The sequence below is a fragment of the Ursus maritimus genome, unplaced genomic scaffold, assembly GCF_017311325.1.
Source record: "Ursus maritimus isolate PB19 unplaced genomic scaffold, ASM1731132v1 scaffold_35, whole genome shotgun sequence".
Taxonomy (NCBI): Eukaryota; Metazoa; Chordata; class Mammalia; order Carnivora; family Ursidae; genus Ursus; species Ursus maritimus.
In genome coordinates, this window is record NW_024426119.1 from 11,937,761 (window position 1) to 11,947,326 (window position 9,566).

The 9,566-nt window shown below is 44.3% G+C and overlaps 1 long non-coding RNA gene across 1 annotated transcript in view; it reads right to left on the reverse strand.

The window, feature by feature from the left end:
- LOC121100218 overlaps window positions 1–9,332 on the reverse strand; it is a 136,462-nt gene extending 127,130 nt beyond the window's left edge. Inside the window, exon 1 of the long non-coding RNA XR_005831962.1 lies at window positions 8,939–9,332. This is a non-coding gene — a long non-coding RNA (uncharacterized LOC121100218). The remainder of the gene's footprint in view (window positions 1–8,938) is intronic.
- Between the last annotated feature and the right edge of the window lie 234 nt (window positions 9,333–9,566).

Sequence of the window (9,566 nt, forward strand, 5' to 3'; positions counted from 1 at the left end):
AAATAGTCAAAAAAACTAAGAGAAAGCCCACGGAACTGTAGAATATATTTGCAAATGATGCTACAGATAAAAGACTAGTATCCAAGATCTACAAAGAACTTCTCAAACTCAATATGCAAGAAACAATAAACAAATCATAAAATGGGCAGAAGATATGAACAGACACTTTTCCAACAATGACATACAAATGGCTAACAGACACATGAAAAAATGTTCAAAATCATTAGCTATCAGGGAAATTCAAATCAAAACCACACTAAGATACCACCTTACGCCAGTTAGAATGGCAACAATTGACAAGGCAAGAAACAACAATTGCTGGAGAGGATGTGGAGAAAAAGGATCCCTCCTACATTGTTGGTGGGAATGCAAGTTGGTACAGCCACTCTGGAAAACAGTGTGGAGGTCCCTTAACAAGTTATAAATTGAGCTACCCTATGACCCAGCCATTGCAATACTGGGTATTTACCCCAAAGATACAGACGTAGTGCAGAGAAGGGCCATATGCACCCCAATGTTCATAGCAGGTTTGTCCACAACAGCCAAATCGTGGAAGGAGCCGAGATGCCCTTCAACAGATGACTGGATTAAGAAGTTGTGGTCCATATATACAATGGGATATTACTCAGCTATCAGAAAGAACGAGTTCTCAACATTTGCTGCAACATGGACGGCACTGGAGGAGATAATGCTAAGTGAAATAAGTCAAGCAGAGAAAGACAATTATCATATGATTTCTCTCATCTATGGAACATAAGAACTGGGAAGATCGGTAGGGGAAGAAAGGGATAAAGAAAGGGGGGGTAATCAGATGGTGGAATGAAACATGAGAGACTATGGACTCTGAGAAACAAACTGAGGGCTTCAGAGGGGAGGGGGTGGGGGAATGGGATAGGCTGGTGATGGGTAGTAAGGAGGGCACATATTGCATGGTACACTGGGTGTTATACGTAACTAATGAATCATCAAACTTTACATCAGAAACTAGGGATGTACTGTATGGTGACTAACATAATATAATAAAAAAAATTAAAAATAAATAAATAAGAGAATACTATGAAAAATTATATGCCGACAAACTGGACAACCTAGAAGAAATGGATAATTTCCTAGAAATATATAATATTCTAAAACTGAACAGGAGTAAATAGAAAATCCGAACAGACTGATTAGAAGAGAAGTAACAAACCGGAATTGGTAATTCAAAAAATAAAAGTCCAGGACCAGATTTATTCACAGGTGAATTCTACCAGACATTTAAAGAAAAGTTAATACCTATTCTCCACAAACTAGCACAAAAAGTAGAAGAGGAAGAAAAGCTTCCAAATATGTTTTACAAGGCCAGCACTACACTAATACCAAAAACAGACAAAGACACCACAAAAAAAGAAAACTACAGGCCAATATCTCTGATGAACACAGATGCGAAAATATTCAACAAAATATTAGCAAACCACGTCCAACAATACAAAAAGATCATTCACCATAGTTGGGTGGGATTTATTCCTTGGATGCAAGGATGGTTCAATATTCACAAATCAATCAGTATCATATGCCATATCAACAAAATAAAGGATAAAAATCAGATAATCATCACAATAAATGCAGAAAAATCATTTGCCAAGACTCAACATCCATTCTTGATGAAAACTCTCAGCAAAATGGGGTTAGAGAGAACATACATCAATAAAGGCCATATAGGACAAACCCACAGCTAACATCATACTGAATGGTGAAAAACTGAGAGCTTTCCCTTTAAGGTCAGAACAAGAGAAAGATGTCTACTCTCATCACTTTTATTCAATATAGTACTAGAAGTCCTAGTCACAGCAACCAGACAAGAAAAAGAAATAAGAAGCATCCATATTGGTAAAGAAGAGGTTAAATTGTCACTATTTGCAGATAACATAATATTATTCGTAGAAAATTCTGAAGACTCTGCCAAAAAACTACTAGAAGTAATAAAAGAATTCAGTAAAGGGGCAGAATACAAAATTAATAACCAGAAATTGGTAGAATTTCTGTACACTAACAAGGAAGTTGCAGAAAGAGAATTTTAAAAAGACACCACTTAAAATTGTACCAAACAGAATAAAATACCTAGGAATTAACTTAACCAGAAGGGTGAAAGACCTGTACTCTGAAAACTATAAAACACCAATGAAATAAATTAAAGATGACACAAACAAGTGCTCATGGATTGGAAGAATTAATATTATCAAAATGTCCATAGTACCCAAAGCAAGCTACAAATTCAATGCAATCCCTATTAAAATACCAACAGTACTCTTCACAAAACTAGAACAAATAATACTAAAATCTTCATGGAACCACAGAAGACCCTGAATAGCCAAAGCAATCCTGACAAAGAAGAACAAAGCGGAAGCATCACAATTTCAGATTTCAAGATATACTACAAAACTACAGTAATCAAAACAGTATAATAGTTACACAAAACAGACATATAGGTTAACAGAACAGAATAGAGATTCCAGAATTAAGCCCACATTTATATGGTTAATTATGTCCTCTATGACAAAGGAGGCAAGAATATACAATGGGAAAAAGACAATCTTTTCAATAAATGGTGCTGGGAAAACTGGACAGCTACATGCAAAAGAATGAAACTAAACTACTTTCTAACATCAGAAACAAAAATAAACTCAAAGTGGATTAAAGACCTAAATATGAGACCTGAAATCATAAAAATCCTAAGAGAGCACAGGCAGGAATTTCTCTGACATCAATCATAGCAACATTTTTCTAGGTATGTCTCTTAGGGCAAGGGAAACAAAAGAAAATAAAAACCTTTTGCACAGCAAAGAAAACCATTAACAAAAAAGACAGTCTATTGAAGATTTTTGCAAATGACATATCTGATAAACGCTTGGTATCCAAAATATGTAACTTATACAACTCAACACCAAAATACAAATAATCCAATTAAAAAATAGACAGAGGGCCTGAATAACTTTCCAAAGAAGATATAGAGATGGCCCTCAGATACATGAAAAGGTGCTCCATCACCCACCATCAGGCAAATGCAAACCAGAACCACAACAGGATATCATCTCACACCTGTCAGAATGGCTACAATCAAGAAGACAAGAAACAAGTGTTGGCGAGGACGTGGAGGAGGAGGAACCCTGTGCACTGCTGGTGGGAACGCAAACTGGTGCAGCCACTGTGGAAGACAGTATGGAGGTTCCTCAAAAAATTAAAGATAGAACTACCCTATGATCCAATAATTCCACTACTGGGTATTCAGTGAAACAGGGAAAACAAAAACACTAACTCAAAAAGATGTATGCACCCCTATGTTTATTGCAGCTTAATTATTTACAATAGCCAAGACATGGAAGCAACAACTAATTATCCATCGATAGACAAGTGGTAAGGAAAATGTGGTGTGCGTGTTTATAAATAAGAAAAATGGAATATTACACAGCCATAAAAAAGGATGAGCTCATACCATTTGAGACAGCATGGTGGACTTAGAGGGTATTATGCTAAGTGAAATAAGTCCCACTGAGAAAGACAAAGATCATATGATTCCACTCATAAGTGGAAACTAAAAAAAAAAAAAAAAGACCAAATGAATAAACAAAAAGTAGATTCAGGACTGATGGCTGCCAGAGGGGAAGAGGGGCAAAGTGGGTGAAGGGGAGTAGTAGATACAGGACTCCAGTATTGGAATGAGTAAGTGCTGGCGATCAAAGGCACAGCATAAGGACTGCAGTCAATGATACTGTAATAGCACTGTGAGGGGACAGGCAGTAGCTATACTTGCACTGAACATAGAATGTACATATTTGTCAAATCATGACGTTGTACACCTGAAACTAACCTAACATTGTGTGTCAACTATGCTAAACAAAAACAAAAACCCTTTAACGTGTAAAAACCTCAGTACCTGCAAAGCATACCAAAGCAAAGTGCCGTAAGACAAGGTGTGCCTGGACTGAAGCTGGGCCCTGCAGTAGTTCTGGTGTCGGGAATGTGCACAAAGAGCTCTAGATACAAAAGGGAGGGGGCAGTTGTTTCTGGCTCTGTCTGTGTGTGGCATGGGAAAGATAAATGCCAATACTTATTCCATCGAGACTTCCTCTAAATCTTCATTCTGTGCCTCCCTCCTCTTTTTCTTTGGCAAAAGTCCCTGCTTTTTGACAGAGCATCATAATTGCTGGAATGATTCTTGGCCTCACAATTCTTTGACATGCATTAGACTTGGAGGACTCATAGGAAAATGAGGTCATTTTTGCAAAATCCTTGTAATGATTGAAATGTGTGCTTTCTAAGGGGGGCAGCAGGCGGGAGTGGGCGAGGGGAATCACCTGAGAGGTAAGCACATAGGACCGGAGCATCCAGGCTAGGAACCTCTCCCCCTTCGGGCAGGTGTGATGGACAGAGGTCTTTGATGCCTGTGGATGGGTTTCAGGCCACTGATAGGAAGACTTTGCTCCTCCATGCTGGGAGAATGTCTGGGCCAGCCTGCTCTTCCCAGCTGCTTTGCCCATAGAATCTGAGCCAGTTTATTTCAGAAAGGCATTTAATGCTGAAGGACTGCTCTCCTGGGGCTCACACATACCTGGGAGCGAACCAGGCCAGTCCACCCCCAGCGAGGGGGGCCTTGGTTAGAGCAGTCAGAGTTGTCCCCAGTAACATGAGCCGTCTGGGGAATAAGCTGGAGAGAGCCTTTCGCATCCTGCCCTCTGGACTCGCCAACTCACATTCTCGAAGGGCAGCAGACTAACGGCTGTAGCTTCTCTCCCTACCCCCTGAGATCTTTGGGCCTTCTTTTGCCAGCAACGCCTTTGAGAAGTAGGTTTCTGCGGCACTACAGAATTGTCTGTCCTTATACAACACACTGCTTCCTGATTAAAAAGAAAGAAAAGTTTCTCCAGGTTCGAATTCTTCTCTATCTGAAGCCTTTCTTTCTGCTGCTCTTTTTAGAAGGAGCCCCCATGGGTCTCCACGGGGGTGTGCCGGGAGTTCAGGGGTGGTGTTTGCTGTGAGAAAGCAAAAGGGAGACCTCTTTTTGGTCTGTTCAAAGCTTATCTGTTGCAGAGGCACAGAGGTCTGTCTGACCAGGTGAAAACAGAGACAAGAGGGCGTGGGGCAAAGTGTGGAGTGGGAAGGATGGACAACCAGTGTCTGATTTCAATTCTTCCTCTCGGGTGTAACAGCTCCGGGTCCTTGGCCAGATCATGTCATTTCTCTGCTTTAGCTTATCTGTTAACATGGGGTTGATGTCTCCCTATCCCTTGAGGTTAAGGTGAGTTAAAGTACCCCGGGCACTTTGAAAGCTCAAATTGTAGTACGACTATTGTTATTTTGCTGAATAGTCAATGTTGGATAATTCTCGTGAATCCTTATGCTGTTCAACATGGTACGTGTGAAAAGCCCAATAACTGCATCCTACTAACGTGTATTAAAAACCTATGATGTGCAGGACGTATGTTGGCCATTATAATGGCTCAAATATAAAGATGAAGATTGCATGATTTCTATTTTCAAGGTCAGTGCATTTGAAGGGCTGTGTACATAGAAGCTGACAGACTGATGGACATTTCACTTCCATCTACCTCGGGAACCCAGACTTGACATATAAAACCACACATGCGCGTGCACACACACATCCTCACTCCTTTCCTAGTTGTGACTTGTGTTCGTTGCTCTTCTGTCTGCAGCTAAGACATCCTGGGGTAAGGCACAGAGACCCCCTCGGGTTGCCGTTAGCATGACATGCGGCGGGCTGCCTCGCAGATAAAAGAGGCTTCGGTGCTGTCAACATGGGAGCCTGGAAGGGCCTTCGAGGCTTATTGTTGTGGCTTGGAGGGGAGCAGGAAGCCTGGAATCAGTTGGGCCTGTGTTACTGATGACCAGCCCTTCCAGTTACTGATTTATTATGTTTTTATCATTTATTTATTATTTATTACCTTTAGCAAGACTGAGCTTCCGATACTCTGCCTATGAAGTCTCCCCCACCTCACAGTTCTATCCTGAGAATTAAAGGAGACTCTGATGGCGTAGTGCCCCCTCCCCGGGGATCTTACCAATCTTGCTTAGAAACAGTGGAAGTCAATCATTCATTCATTCCACAAGCATTCACGGAGCACCTTCTATAGGCCAGGCACTATTCTAGCTGGAACAGAACAATGGCCAAACCAGCAAATCCCTGCTCTCCAGAAACTCGTCTTCCAGCCTTGGTGCCTCTTTAGCACGGGACTCTTCCCAAGGACACAAGGGACCTTGAAGTCACACACAGCGTACTGACTTGGACCTGTTCTTCTGACATGGCATTGTTGGCTGGGCTTTATTGTATAACCTCCGCCTTATTTTAATTGCTAGCTGACATCTGGGAAAGAATGAGGTTGTTTACATCTTAATCTACTCCCAGCGTTTGCTCGCCACAGGACACGGACGGTTGCTCTAAAGCCGCCCCCAACAGAATGCCTGTACGCGCCCCACACACAGAAGGGGCGTGTGACCTGCCAAGCGTTTCGCCAGCAGCTGCCAGCACAGGGGACTTAAGCGCTTTGCCCTCAGGTTCTTAAGGAGCTGCGCAGGGAGGCGCCTGGCCACATGCTTCACTGGGAGCCCCATGGCAGCGCTGCACCCCGAGGTGGCCCCTGGACAGGCAGCGAAGAGCTGGGTTTCCATTTGCTCCTGCAGCAGCTTTGCCTGGTGACCTTGGATCACCCTGGTTCTCTGCACTTCAGGGGCCCCATCTCCCAGTGAGACTTATCATGGGCTTTACTGACCATGGGATTTTTATGAGGACCAAAGAAAGTGACAAGAATGTTCCTTGAACACACACACACACACACACACACACACGCAAATGCAACATTTAACAGTAACAAAATGATATCATTTCAGGAATCTCATTGTCTATATGTTAACATCGTATTTTACTGTCTGCTCATTTTTCCCTGAACCATTATTTTTCCCTGGTAGAGAAAATGGAAACTACCTCGAGCTGCAAAGCTGTGTCTGGACAAGAATTCAGTTTTATGCATTTACGACCATAAAAACAAGGAGAGTGGAGGGTAATGAAGGATATATGGGGGGGGGAGGAGGCAGATGTACAGGTTTGCTCCGTGTAATAGACAAACCATCAGATGTCTGCCTATAAGAGACGTGAGGCCAGCCAGGCCAGAAGTCAGTCACACCTGGCCAGGATGTGTCCCCGTATTTAAAGCATCCAACCAGGAAGCCTTAGAGGATGGGGACTGTGCCTTTCATCACCCATGGCAGCCTCGGGACTAGTTCTCCTTAGCCACACAGGGCCTGCCCTCCCACTGGAGCCCAAAGGGCCACAAAGCCAGCCTGCGGTGGGCTAGGGTGGGGGCTCTGACTTCCTCTGGGGCTCCTGGTGCCCTAAAGAGAGGGCTCAGCCTAGAACATTCAACCTCAAGACAGTCCAGGCAAGGCCTCCTCTGCTGGAGGCTGGGTCAGCTTCCCACACGGGGTGCAGGTCTGGAACCTCCTGTCCCATTCCCTTCCTTCCTCTCTGTGAGGACCCGCAGAGCGAGGATCTGTGACCTGAGGGCACTGGAGAGGCAACGTGCCTGGAGCGGCAGCCAGTGTGTCACAGATGGGTAGAAAGGAGCTCATAGTACCCAGTGCATTGCACTGGGCACCTCATATTAGGGACAGAAGAAGGTAAGAGTCATGCATCCTAACATTATTGGGTTCAAATGCTGGCTCTGTGACTCACTGGCTGTGGGGCATTGAGCAAATTACTTTACCTCTCTGGGCCTGGTTTCCTCATCTAAAAACTAAGGAGGAGCAAGCATTTGAGGGTTTGGGGTTGTTGGCATCAGAAACATCTGGCATCTGGTTCACTAAAACAAAGGAGGACTTGGGGGGCTGGATGTAGGTAGGTCACAGAATGAGGGGAAGGCGTACAGAAACTCGGGCTCAGCGACCTCAGGCCCCTGAGTTACTCAGATATCCCAGAAGCTAGAACCGACCAAGGTCGCATCCAGGTTGGGGGTGGATTAGGCCCCCTCAAGAGCACAGATCTGGGAGACAGAACTGACTGAGCTTTTGGGGTCACGCAGCTGCCCTGTGGCTAAAAAAGAATACAAAACCGTCTCACCAAACTACACAAGACCAAGATTGGCCCCAGAACAGAAGAGAGTGTGAATGACTGCTGGGGCCCAAACACCACAGAAGTCCAGCGTCGAGGACGATACACCCACTGACAGGGTTGTTCTGAGGAAGACAGGAGATCAAGCAGGGAAGCACTGAGCCCAGCGCCCTGTCTGGTCCAAGGGCCAACAAGGTGTGGCTGTCCTAACACTCACCGTAACCCTCCACAACTCTGAAAGTACTTCCCCCCCTTCCCAGAAGGGAAACTAGAACTGGAGTCGTTGAAGAGCTGCCCACAGTTGCCTAAGCAACCAAGCAAGATTTTCACCCCAGCTTTGCCTCCAGAGCCAGCTACATAAACTGCAACACCTCATGCAAAATGAAAACAAGGGACCCCCCACTCAAAAAGCAGGAAAAAGTACCATTAAGGGAACTAAAATATGAAGACCTTCCTTTCTCCCAGTGTCTACCTCTTGATGGTCTTGAGGGTTTTTGTTTGGGGTATGGTTTTTTTGCTATTTAATGTCATTTTAAGTTAAGAAAGATTAAAAATCTAAATTATTTGTATTAATTTTACCGGTCTCAATGTAGTGCAATGCTAGTTTCACATGCAGATGAGAGTACTTAATTTGTATGTGGAATTGCCAAATCATCCTCGGCATGAGTCGTTGGCTCAAACAGGGAAGTACACGGGTGAGAAAGGGAAGGAACGACTTCCTTGGGCATTCCTGCTTCTTAGAACATCACTGCCTTCTTTCTGCATCTGAAGCCAAGTTCTGATTCGATTGGAAAGCATGGCCTCTTGGGGTTTTCAGTGTCCCAGACATAAGACGCTTACCTTGCACTCACACTGAGTCCTGCTGGCTTCCCATGCGTTGTCCCCCAGAATCCTGTGTCCACGGGGCAGCTGGAATGTTCTGGGCATGTGGAGTAGCAAGGAACAGCCACATGCACACTGCTAGGCTCTCCTGGGCTCACATCTCCTCTGCTCACAGGCATTCCCCATTGTCCTTCAGGCTTCACTTGCAAAACACAAATTGAAAGATATAATTATTAAGAATACCAGGACACGGGTCCCTGGGTGGTTCAGTCCATTAAGGGTCCAGCTCTTAGTTTTGGCTCAGGTCATGATTTCAGGGTCCTGAGATGGAGCCCCACGTCAGGCTCTACGCCGAGTCTGCATGTCCCTCTCCCCCTGCAACCCACCCCCACACCTGCTCGCAAGTGCTCTCTCAAATAATCTTACAGAAAAAATAAAAAAAAGAACGCCAGGGCAGAGGCAGCAGAGCATTTAACCAAACAAACGGGCCCTGCTTTCCTCTGACCTTAGCTTTCTAGAACACATGTACTTCCTGACCCCAAGAGTCAACAAGCCTCTTCCTCAGTTGTGTTTGCTTTTTGTGCTAAGAGCGAAACCTTGAGTTCTGTGACTAAGGCTCTAAGAGCTAAGGGAAGCCTGGGCTGAG